This window comes from Propithecus coquereli, unplaced genomic scaffold, assembly GCF_000956105.1.
Source record: "Propithecus coquereli isolate 6110/MARCELLA unplaced genomic scaffold, Pcoq_1.0 Scaffold66, whole genome shotgun sequence".
NCBI lineage: Eukaryota > Metazoa > Chordata > Mammalia > Primates > Indriidae > Propithecus > Propithecus coquereli.
The window spans coordinates 2,389,037-2,408,183 of NW_012152618.1; the positions used below are offsets into that span (position 1 = coordinate 2,389,037).

The following is a 19,147-nucleotide window of genomic DNA, read 5'->3' on the forward strand; positions in this document are numbered from 1 at the left end:
CTGTCACCACCCTTCGCAGTCAGCAACCACGCCTTCCATACACCACCAGAGAACACCGACAGTGGTCTCACTGTGCACGTGCATGTGCGCACACAGCATTTTAAACCCGTAGTTGTGGGTTCCGGCAGAAGGAGGAAGTTCCTCCTGTATCTTTCCCTGGAGAGCTGCCCTCTCCTGTCTAGGAAGGTCATTCTCTTGGACGCAGCCCACAGCCTCGGGAGGGACGCAAATGGCATGAGGCGAAGAGATGGCACGCAAGTCTCCGACACCTGGCAACTAGCAGGACCACAGATGCGCCTCGCAGATTGTTCTCACAGCCACTCATTACTCCATTTCGAAAAGCCCTTATCCTTCATTTGTCATTATATATTTTAGAGAGCTGCACCAGGAAAAAGCAACAATAACACAAAGCTGCACCAAGCTCCATGAAGCACATTTGAGCCTCACAACAAACCTAAGAGGGTAGGTGGGTTCTACTATTGCTGACACTTCACCAATGAGGAGACTGAGGCTTGAAGAACTTAAGAGACTTACCTTAAGTCACAAAGCTGCTTAGTAGGAGAGCTGGACTCAAACCCAGATCATACACGTTTTCACTCTGCATATTCTGTAACCATCGTCTATTGAACACTTAGAAGATTCCATGCCCGTATTAAACATTTTCCATGCATTGAATCTTTTCAGATTCATAACAACTTTGCATTTTAAAGATGAGCCAGATACATCAAATTTACTATATTTCTCAAAAGAAATTTAAGTAGAGCTAACTGATAAGGGTTATTGCAATTCAAAGTGCATTTCCCAACCACTATAATTCCCAAGGTACAGTTTGATGGGATGCTTAATAATATAATAATAGGTACTAACATTTATCAGCCACTTACTATGTGTCAGGCAATGTGACAAAAGCCATATCTAAATTGCCTCACTAATCTTCTCAATACTCTACAATGAAAAAAATGACTATTAAACCATTTTATAGACAAGAAAACCGAGGGTAAGAGAAGTGAATAAATTTGCTAAACAGTATAAAGAAAACTGAGGAGAAAGGAGTCAAAACTCAGTGGTCTCACTCTACAGACCATAAAAATGAATACTATACTACACTATTTCTGTTTTCAAGAATAAGCATGTTTGGTCAAAACACATTTATTTGTCTGTATTCTCAGAGAGAAAGGTGATCGTTCTGTTCTTTCATTTAAAAAGTTAGGAAATAATTAATGTATCACTTAATAGCATATATGTTGTGAACTAAGCCCAAAACTGTCAAGAAAAGTGATCACAGATGAAATGCAGTGACTGAAAGTCAAGACGGAGACGTGGTACTGATGGCCAGACCTGTGCACCCAGGTGACCGGCTTTCCTCCAGGTCTCCCTGGAAACAAAAGGCGACGCAAGGCAGGCCCCGCACTTCAGTGCAGCCTGTTTCTCTGGCCCTTACTTCAACCCATAAAACATGATGCAGAACAGCGCCGTGGCCATGAGGCCAACTAGCCTGTCCTTCTATTCATCAGATGAGGATCTTCCAAACAAGCTGACCATCCAAAGAGAGAGGGACCCGTGGAGCCTAAAAAGCCCATCTGACACTACACCTGGACATCTGTCTCTGGACACCTGGAGTCCCGTCTGCCATGACCAGCCACAGCATTCGGATGCTGGCTCAGGTGCATCAAGATGAGAGCACCCACGCACGCACAAACACAAACACACACACACACACCCCTGCCTCTATGGCAATGTTCTATGGCTGTCTTAACAAAGTACCATAGACTAAGTGACTTAAACAACAGGAATTCATTTTCTCACAGTTCCGGAGGCTGGACACATGACATCAAGGTGTCAGCAGGATGGGTTCCTTCTGAAGGCCCCTCCCTGGTGTACAGATGGCCATCTTCTCCCTGTGTCCTCACGTGGCCTTTTCTCTGTGCACGCACACTGCTGGTGGCTCCTCCTCTTCTTGTAAGGACGCCAGTCCTACTGGGTTAGGGCCCAACTGGATGACCTCGTTTTACCTCCATCCCCTCTTTAAAGATCCTATCTCCGAATACAATCACGTTCTGAGGTACTAGGGGTCAGGGCTGCAACATGGGAACTTTGGGAGGACACAATTCAGCCATAAAACCCACGTTAGAAATAAATTTCTTTACAACCAGTCAAAATAGCTTCATTCTAAATTCATTTTTTACATAAGGGCTGTTTTTTTTTTTTTTCACATGAATTAGGTCTAAAAAGAAAAAAAAGACTAATAAATTCAGGTGCCTTTAAATATTTATCCATAATTACTTGAATATTCTTAAATAAGGAAAAAGGAAAATCCTGATGAAAATATAATCCCATTGACCCAACAATTCCACTTGTATAGATTTACTCCGAACATTTATATGAAAGGAAGTTTATCACCCCACATGCTTTGTATTAGTAAACTTTAGAAACCTCCTAAATGTCCAACATTTAAAGGACTGATTAACTAAATTTTATTATGATGTCTTAAACAGCCATCAAAAATCATGCATTAGGCCGGGTGCGGTGGCTCACGCCTATAATCCTAGCTCTCTGGGAGGCCAAGGCGGGCGGATTGTTTGAGCTCAGGACTCCGAAACCAGCCTGAGCAAGAGCGAGACCCCTAAGAAAGAAATTAATTGGACAACTAAAAATATATAGAAAAAATTAGCCGGGCATGGTGGCGCATGCCTGTAGTCCCAGCTACCGGGAGGCTGAGGCAGGAGGATCACTTGAGCCCAGGAGTGTGAGGTTGCTGTGAGCTAGGCTGACACCACGGCACTCACTCTAGCCCGGGCAAAAGAGTGAGACTCTGTCTCAAAAAAAAAAAAAATCGTGCATTAGAGGAATGTTTATGTCTTTGAAAATGCTCACAACACATTATTAAGTAAAAAAAAATGTGGGTTGTGAAAAACTATGTTCAAAATGATGCCAATTTTTTAAATAAAATATATTCATATATATGTATAGGCATAAGGATACATGCCAAACTTATCTCAAAGAGGGATAGAGAACATTTATTGCTTTTGTTAGCGTTTCCAAAAAAATTTTTTTAATAAAGAGAAATATAAAACAGAAAAAGAAAAGAAAACTTTTCTCTGTTGATTGGCATGTGCTCTTTGCTCAGGCACTCTGTATCTCTGCCTCTGTTTCCTCAGCTATGATGAAAAGGTAGTAAGACCTTCTGAAGACTTACAAAAAAGGTATTAAAACATACTTTTAAAATAATTAAGTTACCTGCACATGTACATGAACAGAGTATTCTTTTTTTTTTACTTTTAATTGTGGTAAAATCCACATAGCATAAAATGCCGTTTTAACCATCATAAGTGCATAGTTTGGTGGCACAAAGTACATTCACACTGTTGTACAACCAGCACCACTACCCATCTCCAGAAGTCTTTTCATCTTGCAAGACTGAAACCTGCACCCATTAAACAGTAACTCCCTATTTTCCCCTCCTCCCAGGCCCTGGCGACCACAATTCTACTTTCCGTCTCTGGGAATCTAATTACAGAGTGTATGTTTCTAAATAGCTGATGATCCTGTTCCTTTAAGGTAGGGACCATGAATAATCTTATTTTTGTTTCCCCAAGGCCAAGCACAGAATCTGGTACACGGGTGAGGCAGGTTACTGCATGATGAAAATTGCAGCGTCTTTAATTTATCTAACAAATGTCTGTGGCTGTCATTATGACTACACTCATCACCTGAGATGCAGAAAAATACTTTTTGTTAGGTGGGCCGGAAGAATTACCATGCTCCATCATGGCAGTTCCCAGCTCAAGTTTCAGATGTACATGGGAAAATCTAATTCTCAAAAAAAAAAAAAAGTAAATAAATTTCAATTTAAAATGTACCTACATATGTGTATATTCCTCTAAGTTCTTTTGAAATGGGAGAAAGGGTTATTTGCAAGTATTTTTATATATGTTGGCAAACCACGAAAGTTGAAAACTGATTAAAATAATCAATCACAGACCCTAACTCCTCCTAACGACAGCCAGCATCCCAGTCCAGGACATGAGTCCCTGCTTACCTTCATTGCAGGAACCCAGAAATACCCAATTTAGGTAGAGAATCAAAGAGAAATGAAATTGGTCCTTCCACTCAACTTTCCCATATTTCACATTGCTGCCATATTTATCCATCCTACCAACCCAACATGACATTTCTCTCCTATTACAGACCTCCACAGACCTCTACCACCTAGAGAAATGGATCAGAACCTCTCAGTGTAATAGAGAAGGTATTCTGTGATCTCAGCCCTGTCTTCCACCCCCACCATCTCCCCATCCTGCCCAAATAGTGCCTCCTATTCCACTAGACTGGACTTCTCACTGTTGTCTAAAATTTTCTCATAATTTTATCTCTCCATTTTCACATTTGCTATTCTTTCTTTCTTTTCCTTTGCCACCTTATTCAAGAATCTTCTACTTGCCCTTCAAGATATAGCTTTCAGTGATACAAGCCTTTCTTAATTCGAATTCCTGGCCTAAAAAACCCTCTTGCTTCTGTCTCCCAAAGTGCTAGGATTACAGGTGTGAGCCATTGCACCCGGCATGCCTTCCCTAACTCACATACACCCAGGTTATCCCTCTCTGGTCTGTGAGCTCAGTCCATTTGCTCACACCTCTACTATCAGTGTAATAGTTAATTTTACATGTCAACTTGATGGGATTTGGGGTGCCCAGATTAAACATTATTTCTGGGTGTGTATTTCCAGATGAAATTAGCCTTTGGACTGTTAGACTCAGTAGACTTGCCTTCCCTAACGTGGGTGGGCCTCATCCAATACATGGAGGGCCTTAATAGAACAAATGCAGAGGGAGGAACTTGCCCCTTTTGTTTTCTGCCTCACTGCTTGGACTAGGACATCTTATCTCATCTTCTCCTGCCCTTGGACTGGGATCGACACCACCAGCTCCCCTGGTTCTCAGTCCTAAATTACAAACTGAATGACACCACCAGCTTTCCTGGGTCTCCAGCTTGGAGAGGGAAGATTGTGGGACTTCTCAGCCTCCATAATCACATGAGCCAATTACTCATAATAAATATATATTTATAAATATAATAAGTAATAAATTACATATATGTTATATTGGTTCTGTTTCTATTGCTTCTGTTTCTCCCTAATATAATCAGAGTACCTCCTATTATGCCTGCCTCCTCCATTAGACCAGAACCTCCTGGAGGGCAGGCAAGGTGTCTCGGCCAGCTGTCACTTCCCAAGGTCTGACCACAGTTTCTGGCACCGAGTGAGCCCGTATTAAAGAAAGGACAGGAACAATCTCCCACCTATCTATCTCTGCTCTCCCTGGGTGGCAACAGTCCACGCAAGGTGGGTCAGTGGCTGAGCAAGTCGCTCGGCCTGGCTCCCCTTCTACAAAACAAGGACAGGATGATATCTGCTCTCCCTTCACTGCAGGGATCGGTGAGGATCAACAAAGGCAGCTTGCAAACTCACTCGGAAAGAATCCTAATTCTTAAACAGAAGATATTCAGATTCTGGCATCATAATTTCAGGCTTTAAGATCACCTGAAATCATCTTTTGACCCCATTAAATGCCCCTCCTGGTTTTTTCCTCTTTTCTTATGGGTCCACACATTCCCTCATACTTCAGCCATGCATGAGAAAACACGAGTAAGGAATCAAATGATCCGCTAAGGCCAAATAGGACAATGTGTTAACATCAGTACTGCACTCAATCTTCCTATCTAGAGTAAGTAAACTTGATTTACAAAAAAAAAAAAAACTTTGGAGCAAAGTTTCAAATTTTAATAATTTTGCAATTTTAGAAGAGTAACACTTCACACCCATAAAAGCACTAAGGCCAATAAGATTGTTCTCACCCAGAGGCAAAGATACCTTCACACCTCTTTTTTGAAATCAAAGCTGAGTTCTAGCATTTGGGACTTCATAACATTTTCTGTGTGAAAATGAACCTTTGCCTTCAGCAGTAAGTACCACAAAAATTGACTACATTTCCAAGAAGGAAAGCACTTTCTTTCTCACAAGGAAAAACTTCTATCACACTTTCTTAAAAAAACTTTCACAAAACACCTTCCATTGTTTCTTTTTTAACCACCTTGGTTATTCCTTTGTGTTGGAGTCAAGCTGACCTGGGGTTCTTAAGGGTTTCCAGGAATTAGCCTTGCTGTGTGGGGGCTGCTATCTGCCATTCCCTGTGGATCTGGAGAGGGAAGAGGGATCATCCCCCAAGCCTGTCAAAGACCCCACCTGCAAGAGCAGGGGCTGCCAACTGGCCCCAGAGCAAGGAGGGTGGTCTCCTGGGAGGGTGTGGTCTCTGGGAGGGTGTGGTCTCCTGGGAGGTATGGTCTCCTGGGAGGTATGGTCTCCTGGGAGGGTGTGGTCTCCTGGTAGGTGTGGTCTCCTGGGAGGGTGTGGTCTCCGGAGTCCAGCTGCTGCCTCTTCTAGTAGTGCCCACATGACAGCCTGGGGCAGAGGGAAATGCAGTTCTTACTTCCCTTCTGACTGTTTCCCAGCCCTCTTCCTTTAAATTTGGATCTCAAAGTCTAGGAACCTCCCTCAAGTCCCACACTTGGTGGTGACAACCTTGCTCCTCCCAGTTTTCTGGATAATCTCCAACAAAGAGTCTACAGTTAACTGCAGGTTCAATCATCAAATGCGGCTTACGTACTGACTCAAGTAATCCTCACAATAACCCTATAAGGCAAATACTACTCCCAGTCCCATTTTACAGGTTAAGAAACAACCAAGGCTCAGAGAGGCTGAGTAACTTGCCCAAGGTTGCTCTGCTAGTTAAAAGGTGGTAGGGCTGTTATTTGGAGCCAGACAGTCTGATTCTGCATCTGGGCCCCTCGCCTCATTATTTTCCTAAATTAACATTTCTCAAGGGAGTAATGTTCTATCCACCCTAGGCTTTCCCTCAAGAGTACAATTTCTAGAAGAATTTCCCAGAGTGATATAAATGGAAAAGTAGCAGCTTTTAAGGCTAAATATTTCCAAGCTTCTGACAGTGTCCAAGTTCTAATGTGCCCAAACACATGTATTTTATACTGTACTCTTACATACTATAATATGAACTTCTTTAATTCAGTATAATTTGCTAAAGGTGAAGATGTCATTTCTATTTCATCATTTTTGAAAGCTTGAAATGCGGTAGAATATCTTATTAACCAAAGACCTTTTTATGTAAAATGTTATTTGCAATGGCTAAAATTTTATAGAAAAGGCATTTCATATATGAAAGTTAAGAGTTTTTGATAAGTAAAAAGAAAAAAGAATTGAGTAGCATCTGGACCAGTCCTAGTAATAATGACCAGACCAGGTCTGTCCTGGGGAGTCACTGACCTTTTGACCTATCTCCAATCTCTAATCCCCATGAAAATGTCTAATCAAAAAAAAAAATCATTTCCATACAATTTGATGTAAATTTGTATTACTTGGATTATTACTTTTCCCAAGAAGATCTGTATTTTTATGAAGTAAAAGTCTCTGTGCCCTTTATAAAGGAATGTCCAGTTGACCACGTGCTAGTTGGGCAAACAGCTGAGAGAGGAAAAGGCAAGTTGTGTGTGCGTTTGGAGCAGTGTCATGCCAAGGCCACCTGTTCTGCCTAAGTCTAGGGCCCTGAGTTCTTCATTTCCCAGAATTAACCAGCAGACCAACACCAGAGTTTTATTCTCATGTAATCTTTAAAATAATACATTCAGAGATATTTCAAAAATGTGGTTGAAATTCATCTCTCTGCCACCCAGTAGATATGAGTCTACCGAATTTCACCTTCTGCTCTGTGTCCCTACACCTGCAAAATTCTGGTTCTTATCTCTTTTCTCACAATTGTGCTACATGGAGTCTCTGTGCTATTTCATGGCAGCCTCGATTCCATTCCATACACGTTTATGAAATGCTCACTCCGGGCTAGGATCTGTGCAAGTGGCTATGGGTTGCAAAATTAATACAACATGATCGTGACCTCCAGGGATCAAGGACATGCTTAAAGGACCATGGGACAGAGTCCCAAAACAGGGAGGCCAAAAACGTCCTATCGTGGGGTGGAAGGGAAAGCCCCCTTTCTGAGCTTATAAAAACTGAACCTCAGAAACCATTTGTATCTAAAGAGCACGGTTTGTTCTCGATTCTTAGTGCCACATCCAGGATTCAGAAAGGGGGAAGGAGGCGCACACTACTGGGACATGTGAATAGAGCCCCTGGTAAGATTCTGCGAAGCTTATTTAATAAATATTTATATAACACCGAGGCTCTGCAAGGTAGGGCACTTAGGGATAAAAGAGCAAACAACCAAGATACAGGATTAAGGATAAACCAGCTAAACACAAGAATGACAGCAAATTACACAATACAGCATAAACTAAACAGGAGCCAGCAACTCAGTTGTTACTGTAAAAGTCAGGAAGAATCATGACCCCCATTCCTGGGAGGCTTACATCCTCGTGGGGAGAGAAATCAAATAAACGTGGATCCCCCAGAAACGCAAAACTATAATTACTTCTATATGTGGGCCTGAAAGGTGGGCCTTGTATCAGAGGAAGAGAACGTTAAGTCATTTAATTCTAGAAATTTGCCTGGAAGGGGAGAGCCATTAGCTAATTATTTTTTTTAATGTTACAGCTTAGAAAAAAGAGGTGGGTAGGAGTTTTCCTCTCAGCCTAAGGTATAGCTCGGGCAAAAGTTTCTTTAATGGAAAAGGTAAACAAAATAAAAATGGGAATTACCAGGCCAACTGAACTAAAAAATAGATAAGAAGAAAGGGGGAAAGGAGCAAGAAAATGAGTGGCAAAAGAGGCACTTACTCCCCTCTGTGCATGTATTATCTCATTTAATCCTCCCACCCACCCACTGGGGTATACTCGCCCACTGACTGGGTGTCTGACAGCTGCTGGGTGGGAGGCGGGATGCCACAGGGGTGCAAACAGACAAGGTACCTGCTTTCGTGGAGCTTACCAGGGTACTCCATACAATTTTACAATTTACTAATTACATTTTGTCCTTTTGCCAGTTTTCCAGGCTCAGAGAGATCCAATCCTACAGCTGGCCCAAGGTCCCTTCTACACTCGAGCTCTCCGGAGGCAGAATCAGGGCACAAGCCAAGCAGGTTTGTCTGACCTCAAAATTCCAGAGCTTTCTGCTACTCTGACAATATGGGCGAAAACAAGCAAAAACTACAGACCATCCCAAGGACGGCAGGGTCTTCTATTTGATATTTTCCTTTTCTATTTCTATTTCCTATCCTGCAGCAGGCTTCATACTCAGGACTTCAACTGTGCATGTTCCCTCCAGACCTCCCCGCAGGGCCACGTGCTCAATGCAATGACCTTTGACCATGCGATTCTCAGTCGTCCACCGAAGGTACTGGGGGAAGTCAGAAGGGAGAGGAAAGGAATGAATTACAATCATTTCCTCTCAAAAACAAATACGACAACCTCTTCTCCACCTCTGCTACTTTTGAGAGGAAGAAGAGCAAACTATAACAGCGGGAAGAGACAATCCTATAAAGGACTCAACAACAATGGTGTGGGGAACATCCTCCTATCCAAAATTTTTCCCTCTCTTTCAGCAGCCTGATACAGCATCGTCAAAAATTATACCAAACAGACATTCCTTTCTTTAGTCTAACCCCCAAGCATCCTCACACAGGACCCAAATGCAGGAAGAACAGTGGGCCCAGCACCACGAGCTGTGAATTTGAGACCTGGCATCATCTTTGACCTTGATAATGTCATTTAACTTTTGAGTCTCAATAAAAGGGGACTTCGAAATTGATCTCACGAGGTTGCAGTGAAGATTAAAAAACAAATGCCAGCACCTCGCAGCAGAGTGGCTGGTACACCAGAAGTATGCAAATGTCAGCTGATGCCAAATCGGACATCTTAGCTCAAATTAATCAGACTGAATGTCTGTCTGTGTCCACAACAGGAGGTTTCAGGGCATTGGCACCCTGAGGGAGGAACGAAGCTGTGACGACACAGAGTAGTAGTAAAGGAACAGTGCTTACCTGGGAAGGTGGCAGGTGTGCACCTACCTGAGACAAATTTGCCAGCTTTGCCTAGAACAGCGGTTCTCAAAGTGCAGTCCCTGGACCAGTAGCATCAGCCTCACCTGGGAACTAGGTAGAAACGCCCATCCTCGGGCCCCACTGCAGACTCACTTAACCAGAAACTCTGGCACCAGGGCCCAGCAATCTACGTTTAACAAGCCCTCTAGTTCATGCCCTCTAGTTCATGCAAACTCAAGTTTGAGAACTAAACCCAAGTAAAAGGTAGGTGAGTCAAAATTAGGAAGGCAGAACATTCCGTTTATTGATCCTATCACCCTACAAGGAAAATTAATACAGGATATAACACAATCCAACACTTCTACTGCTGGAAAGCAGGGCCAGAGGATTAGAATTTCTTAGCTTAGCACAAGGGGTTGCAGCCGACAGCACCTTATCAGCCTGTGCATCTCTTCCGACCACGCTCTGGAACCTGTTATTTCAGGCAATTCTCTCAGTGCTCAAAGCCAGGTCACACATTCAGACACTGCTAAACACCATGAAGATGACATTTAAAGCAAAAAAGCCCTCACAGAGGTAATCTTCCCTGAAAAATATCAGTAGTTGTTCTGGCAATCATCTAACTTTCTCCATTTTCCCAGCCTCTCCTAGCACATATGTTTTAAATTTCTCCAATCAATCGCATTGCACCCCTGCGGCAGGGCACTGCCAGGAGGAGATACTGCCCAGGCACCACCCTCAGCCTGCAGATGGTCCCACTGCCCCACCCATCACAGAGGCCCTTCTAGAAAATCAATAGTCCCCACGTGTAGGAGGTTTGGGGAACATGCAGCACAGATAATCAGATATTGCTTTCAGATTTTCCAAAACATACAACTAACATCACAGGCAAAAATCAATGCAGAAAAATCTGCCCTCTCAAGGCAATTTTCCCTCTGAGTAACTCTCAGGCCTGAATTTAACTACATGTTCTTTGCCAACTTTAAAAAAAAAAAAAAGACTTTTTCCAACTCCTAAAATTATATTTCTCAATAAAAAAATATAAATTAGAGGGGTGCATGGGACTTCCCTGTACATTTCTTTGCAACCTCCTATGAATCTATAATTATTTCAAAATAAAAGTTAAGTAGATATATTTTATATATACGTCTATATACATATACATGCACATTTATGGTTACTTCTTCCCCTGGTTATCCTGTTACACACACACACACACACACACACACACACACACACACACAGAGGCAGGAATCACAAGCCCCAATTTCAGAATTAAACCCACTTACTCATGTTCTTAGAGTAAAGCAGTGGCATCCAAGATGGGAATAAGCCAGTGAGGTGACCCTTGTCTAACCACACCCACAGCCATTCTTAGGAGTCAGTACCCCAAAATGCAGAAGTTGAGCTAGCTCAGGGATACTCAGAGTGCAAAAGTGGAACACTGGTGAAAATCACAGAGACAATATTGCAGGTTTCCTAAGATCTACTTCCCAGATTTTTCTGATCATGCAAATCACCTGGGGTGTGTAAAAGAGACATCTTTTCCCACTCCTGATTGCCAGGAGGAGAGACTCCCCCACCTCCAAGCCCTACCCGCCCCCCATGCACACTCCTGGCTTCCCTCAGCCCCTCTCCTCCCTCTGCTCCCTTCTTTGACTGATAGACTTGGGAGAATCCCAGGGCCCTGCTCAGCTCTGCTCAGCTCAGCTCTGGCCACAAGCTCTGCAGGCTGCTCCAGTGGCCCTGCTCCCAGGGAGGCCTCTGCGGTACATCAGCCTCATTCCAGGAATTCAATTAGCAGGCCGACTAGGCTGGCTGACTAACACAACATCTTCCAGCCAAGCCTCGATTAGGACATTTTGACCTCCCTTTTGTCCTAGTCATTGTTTTCCTCTCAATTCATTCAGAACCTGGGTGGGAAACAGGAGTATCATATATTGGGCCCCCTCAGGTACCCTCGACAGGTATGGTCTAACAATCCACATGCCCCGCTCCTCCCCGGAGGCTCTAGGTAGGTCTAAATCAGCACCTGGTGTGTAGGCAAGTAGCCCAAGAGATTCTTATTACCAGGAAAATATAGGAAATACTGCCCAAAAGAATATTCTAGTATAGAGTTCCCTATTATGCAAAATTGGGGTAGAGCTAAACCAGCTTCCACAGAGGTTTCTAGCACCATCAAAAGATGTTTAGCTTTCGGATGGAGCTGGAGCCCATTCTCCCAAGTGAAGTATCACAAGAATGGAAAACAAGCACCACATATACTCACCATCAAATTGGTACTAATTAATCAATTGGCACATAATTGGTACTTACGTGCACATATGGAAGTAACATTCAAAGGGTGTCGTGGGAGGGGGAGGAGGGGATGGGTACATTCACACCTAATGGGTGCGGTGCGCACTGTCTGGGGGACAGCACCCTTGTAGCTCTGACTCGGGCGGTGCAGAGGCAATACACATAACCTAAACGTTTGTGCCTCCATAATACTCTGAAATTTTAAAAAAATTTAAAAATTAAAAAATAAAGATGTTTGCTTCTCATTACTCCCACAGGAGAAAATTAGAAAAACCGTGAGCTCAAGACTGGAACCTTTTTACCAGGAGGTAAAGCAGACCCGAGAAGGAGCAGAGGTCTTTCAATAATGCTGCAAGAAAAATAAAGGAAGATTAGGGAGTATAAAGCCCTGGAGAAACCCGGGCAAGGAGACAGGTGCCCGTGCAGGAGGGGACGGCCATCTAAGGGGGCGGCAGAACTAAGACTGCATGGCACTGGGGTTCGGGAAGGGACCTCCCCAAAGCCTCCTCCTACACCTCTGAGACCACACCAGAGCCTGATTGGACTCAAGGGCAAGACACTGGAAATGGAAGTCACCAACTCAGAACCAGAAACTGGAAGTGCTGGCACCTGTCATCGGTGACAGAGCGAGGTCAGTCTGTATGCATCTCGGTACCACTAACACTGCAGGGCAGTGAGATCCTGCCGCGTTTTCTAATGAGCAAGGGCTCACACGTGAGGCTCCCAGCACAGCACCCATAACTTCTAAGTTAAGATGTATACAATATATATTGTCATTGATATTTTGATGTCATTATTTAATGTGCTGGTCTATTTTATTTTAGTAAACATAATAATGCTTATAAGACTCTTATTGGTTCATCCTTTAGTCCTCCAACCTTTTACTTCCCCCATATGGTCTTAGATTTCTTAATCCAAATTATCCTCCCTGTGTGCTACAGACTGAACGTGTCCCCCCGCACCCAAAAACAAAATTCATATGTCAAAACCTTAACCCTCAACGTGATGGCATTAGAAGGTGGGGCCTTTGGGAGGTGATCAGGTCACTAATGGGATTTGTGTCTTTATAAAACAGTTCAGAGAGATCCTTTGTCCCTTCTACCATGTGACAACACAGCAAGAGGACGGCCATCTATGAACCCTCACCAGACACCAAATCTGCCAGCTCCTTGATCTTGGACTTCCCAGCCCCCAGAACTGTGAGAAACAAATTTCTGTTGTTGATAAGCCACCCGCTCTATGGCATTTTGTTACAGCAGCCGGAATGACCAAAACACCATGTTTGAGAAAGGGATAATGTATATATAACACACTGAGAAATGCAATTCCTCATGGACAAGTTTCTCCCTCTGCGGGAACCCCACACTAACCACCTCCCGACAGCTCCCCTTGACTCTCTAAAAGACGTCAGAAACCTCCACGTTTCCAAAACCAAACTCCTAACCTCACTCCTCCCAGCCCTGCTCCATCTTGGTTGACAGACACGTCATCCACCTGCCAGAACCCGCGGGATGATCCTGACTCCCTTTCCGTTGCAGCCCTCATCAGAGCCATGAGGAAATCCCGGCCCCCGCCCACCAAACATCCCGAGTCTCACCGCCCTGCATCACTTCTACCTGCTGCCACCCTGCCGTGAGCCACACAGGTGCTGCCTGAGCTGGCACAGGAGAGCTGGTCTCCCTGCCCCGCCCTCGCCTGTCTGTTTTCAGCACAGTGTCCAGTGAAAATTGGAACCAATTACCCCTCAGCTCGAAGCCCTGCCATGACTCCCCGAGGGCAAACAGCAAGAGGCCCGGTCCTTTCCACAGCCCCCAAGGCCTGCTCAGCCTGCACCCCCACCCCTCTGGCCGCCTCTCCACGGCTCCCCCATCCTCCTACACTCTCTGTTCCTTGAACTCTCCAGCACACTCCCGCCTAGGCGTTCACACAGGCTGTTCCCTCTGCCTCGGAGCCCCTGCATTAACTCCCACGCCCCCATCAAGTCTCAACTGCCACCGTCTAAAGAAAACTCACTCTGATGACTGCATTTAAACTCACTCCCTCGTTCAACTCCCGGATCCGGTTCTATTCTCATGCCCCCCACCCCACGGTACTTAGGACCTTCTAACATGCAGTGCGATTCGCTTAATGTCTGTTTTGGATCAGGTCTGCCCCTCAGGACTCTAAGCCCCATGAGGGCAGAGTGTGTGTTCAACAGTGGATCTCAGGCACCTAGAATAGTGCCTGGAATGCAGTAGATGCTCAATAAACATTTGAGTCTTCCCTAAACACAACATGAAGAAGGCAGCTGGGCTAGGTCAGGGTTCACCCAACTGTGTTTGCCAGAACTGAGAATCTGATGTCAGGAAGAGGAATGAGTCACAAGCTGTGAGCAGCAACCCTCATTTGTGGGTTCCAGAAGGCCCTTCTGCACCGCAGTTTCTCCCCCGAGGGTCTGCCAGAATGCCTGGAATTCCCAGCATTAGCATCAGACCTTTGGAGAAGGCCTCTAGGGAGAAGGGAATGTGGCGAACCCTTCACAGCCATCATCATCCAGGCACGAATGAGTCTGCCTGAATATTCGTTCCACAACAGCACACAGGCACGGTGCTTAGAAACTCACCGGCAGATTAAGACGCGATCCCTTCCCTACCACCGTGCGGCCAAACCTGCAATAAGGTTTGCAATAAAGTAGCCCCTGGAGGGCTACCGCCCAGGGCCCAATAACAGCTGAAAGAGTCACAAAAGCTCTCAGAGAGGAGAGATGGCTGATGAACCAGCAGCATTTGCCAGGCAAAGAAAGGAAGAAGAGGGAACAGCACCTGCAAAGCCACAGGTGTAAAAGGCACAGCACATCTAAGCAACGGTGTGGGAAAACTCAGCGGGCTAGACCATCGCGTGGAAAGAGCAGTGTAAGATGAAGACGGAGGGAAAGTGCTGAGCTGGCTTTGTCTTACAGGGGGATAGCAGCAGGGCAGACTTTTAGGAAGATGGCCTTTGGGGCAGGCGGAAGGAGGTGCTGGAGGGAGGAAACCTCGTTGGCAGGGCACTAATGAAAGGGACTGCTGGACCCTTGTCACTACTGAGGGATGCTTGCTTCCAAGCACCAAATGTAACACAATGGGGACGCCAGCCAAGTCCCACAAGTCCAAGCCAAAGGCAGGCACCTTGCAGGGATGATGGAGTATCACTGCTCCCTGCAGGCCTACTACAAACCAGCAAGGTGGGAGATGGGCGGGAGAGAAGAGCCCCTAACTAGTCCAGGTGAGCAATGACAAGGAGCCCAACTAATGCACTTGCAGTGAAGGTGACGTTGTGGCCACAAGAGACTAAGAATCCCTTCAGGAGCCTCAGCCCGGGACGATGCAGACTAATAAAGGCATGGGTGACCACACAGGGACAACAGAGCCAGGCAGAGCTCCTGGCTGCAAGCAACAGAAACCAACTGAGTTGACAGATACTCACAGAACCGACAGGGAGACTGGGGAATGTGGCCTGGAACATGGGGCAGGAAAGCGGTGGCTAGAAGCCCACAGCCCAGGCACACACGGGAGCAGTTAGGATAACCCCACACCAACACCTGAGTCAGCTCTAACCTGTCCCCCGTTCTTCCCAGTGTTCACTCCAGGTTCAAAGTGCCAGGCCAGAGTAGGACTGGTTGTGCTAAGGTCAAGTTCGTGCCCTGGGCAGCAGGGTGCAGGGAAAGCGGGTACTGACCTCTTCAGCTTCTGTTGTACGAGGTGGCGTGACGCCCACAACGGTGAGGTCCCCAAATGTAGGGCATGGTTCAGAGGCTGGATATCCAAAATAAATTTTTAAAAAACAGTAACATCCACTAAGCAATTTCTAACTCTAAGCACAATTTCTGATGGATACATTCATCTTGGATGGCCTCTCAGCTCCTACCAGGCACCCGCAATCCCAGCTACAAGGCCCTGTAATGTAAAAGCTTCAGCTCCCACTTCTGCCACCCCAGAAAGCACCCCTGTGCTCAAAAAACATTTTCTCGGTTGTTTAATGGATACAGAGTTTCAGTTTTACAAGATGAAAAAGTTCTGGAGATCTGTTGGACAACAATGTGAATATACGTAACACTACTGAACTGCATACTTAAAAATGGTTATGATGGTAAATTCTGTATGTGTATTTTATGACAATAAAACAAAAGTTTACCTGTCAAAATTTTTTTAAAAATCTCATTCTCTCAGGTCACCTGATCAAAACTAGAATAAAAACATCCGAGTTTTCATTTACTGATGCCCAGCCTCCTTACTAAACGAGCAGTAAGTGTAAACCTCCCGGATGTATTTAGAAGGAAGAGGCATTAAATAGGGAAGGACAGTTTGGGGATGTGTATGTGCATGCATGCAGGGTAGCAGGTGTGGGCAGAAATAGATTTTTGACCTTCTTAGATGCTTCTCCAGTCTAAACAGTACCACCTCCCTCCCCACAACCTCTCCCACAAACAGACCCTCAACTCCAGGTAGACTGATCTACTCCCTCTCCCATCCCTTGTTCTCTTTGGGCATTCTCCCCACCTGTCTGTCTTATCCTTCATTTTCCTACCTAAATTCTGGCCATCTTTAGGGGCCATCTCAGCCCCCATCTACCACGAAGCCTTCGCACACGACCGCAGCCCACAGCGATCTGTTTGGCCTCTAAATTCCTATGACACCTCCTGTCGAGAAGCCCATGAGACACCCATTTGATATGCCCTTATTTTATTTTTTTTTTTGCACCAATACTTCATATTTTGACCCAAAGAACAGATCCTGGGAGGAAGTGCGAAATGCAAAATCAAATGACCGAAAAATGCTGAACAAACAGCATTATTAATATACAAAATATTTATATTACTGAACTAGTAACAGGTGATGTTCTCTGTGTCTGTGAAACTTTGGAACCACATAGCTGATTTGTTAAATCTAGTCCATGCCAGCTTCCAAAAAACCAGAAAAAAATTTTAGTTAGCTTCATTCTTTGATGCCTCATCAAAATTTTCTACAAGATCTGGAATGTCATCATCCTCCTCATCAATGTCCTCTGGTTTTGATGCTTTGCTATCCAAGACTTGCCGTGGGAACTGTTCAGCTAACTTTCTAAGGCTTGTTAAGCTGTCAGCACCCAGCTGACTTAATATTCCGGGAAGCATTTCTGTGATTGGTTTAGCTTCTGCATGACCGGTAATTGCAAAGGTGTTAGCAGACAGGGAAGCCTGGACTTTGGGATTGTTGAAATGAGTAACTGTCCCATCATCTTTAATCATGTTCACCTCTTCAATACCAGCTATATTATTCACAGCCAGTTTTTTAAGAGAACTCTGAAGCTTCTTTTCATCAGCTGTAGCTGTTCTATGTACCACCTTCTTCTTTCTGCGAGCTGTACCCTTGCCCCCTATCCTGACCTGAGCCTGAAGTTTGGCTAACTTTTCTTGATTCATGCTATTGGTAAATCTGAAGCAGGGAGGGTCCTCCAACACCAGCACGTGGCAAGAGCAAGCTGTCCTTATTTTCTTAACTCATCTTTTATGAATGCACTTTAAAGAAAATTGAAATCATAAACACAGGAATGATCTCCTTCCTTCCCCCACTTTGGCTTAGATAGAACAAATACTTAATAAATATTAAGTAGCCGATTACTTAAAAAGTGAAAAACAGAAATAGAGATGAAAAGTGCATTTCTGTATGATTTTTTTTTAAGACCTTCCTGAGTTGTGGGGCAATAACTCCTCTCCTAAAACAAGGTTGCCTGCTTTTGCTTTTGTACAAATAAAGGTTTGTGTGTTGTTTATAAAACTGTCTGACACCCATTTGGCACTTAACTGGTTCTGCCTTATACTATTAATTAGCCTCTGATATGTATGTGTGCTTTAAACACGATTGAAAGCATATGCAGAAGGAATTCTTGCTCTTGCAAGAGCAAAAGCAGGAGCATGTGCATGTGTTTGCTTTTGACCATCTCTAGAACCTAGTATGTGCTCAATCAATATTATTTAATTAACTGGTTAACTTAAAGGATGAAGAATAGAAATAAATACAGATGGAGAGTGTTCCCTGCGTAATAATAAAAAAAAAAAAAATCTGTCACTGATCTAAGGAGAGCATTCCCCTTACTAGCGGTGAGACTGCATATTGTGCCTGTACCAAAAAAAAAAAAAAAAAAAAAGTTTTGCTTGTGAGATATTTTCTTTTTAACTTAAAAAAAAAGCAGTGGCTGAAATGTGGCAGGAAATTTCCCTGGAGGCATCCAAGAGAGAGGTTGAATCTAAGAGGAAAAAAATGGCCAGAACTTGCTTATTCACTGAGCCGGGGACCTCTAAGTCATCGCAGCTCTGCCAATAAGCTAAAAAGGAGAGTGTCCCTCAGACAGACAGCAGAGCCCTTAGGAGGTAGGAGGTAGCCCAGAGAGCGAAGCCTCCGGACCCCGAAAAAAGCTCTATCACGCAGCTCCGGAGCTGGTGGCCCATAGCAGATGAGACTGTCACTTAGGAAGTGAGGCGGCAGAGACCAGCCATCCTCACGATCACATGGTGACAAGCCAAGCAGGACAGAGAGGATCGAACTAGGGCAAGGACAGACTTTGGGGCTGCTACAGATGGCATGAAAGAGACTAGGGAAGCAGAGGTGGCACGGTGCCACGTGAGGGGCTGGGGTAACTTCAGAGGAACCCCTAGGGGCTGGTACAAAAAGGTGAGAACCTGTTGGCTGACTCTGGAAAACCCCAAGAATGCCAAGCACATAAAGCCTTTCCCACCCTGGCTTCTGTGTGCTCAGCAACGGCCCGTTTGAATTCTAGATCAGAGACCGAGCGCAGTCTGGAATCCAAAGCGCAGAGTAATCCCAGCACTGAGGGATGCCAAGGCGGGAGAA

General features: G+C 44.7%; 1 pseudogene across 1 annotated transcript; it reads right to left on the reverse strand.

Annotated features, from left to right (window-relative positions):
- Positions 1 to 17,116: 17,116 nt before the first annotated feature.
- Positions 17,117 to 17,776, reverse strand: LOC105823103 (annotated as a pseudogene). The gene has a single exon (XR_001138132.1). The product of XR_001138132.1 is annotated as a transcription factor BTF3 homolog 4 pseudogene (transcript).
- Between the last annotated feature and the right edge of the window lie 1,371 nt (positions 17,777 to 19,147).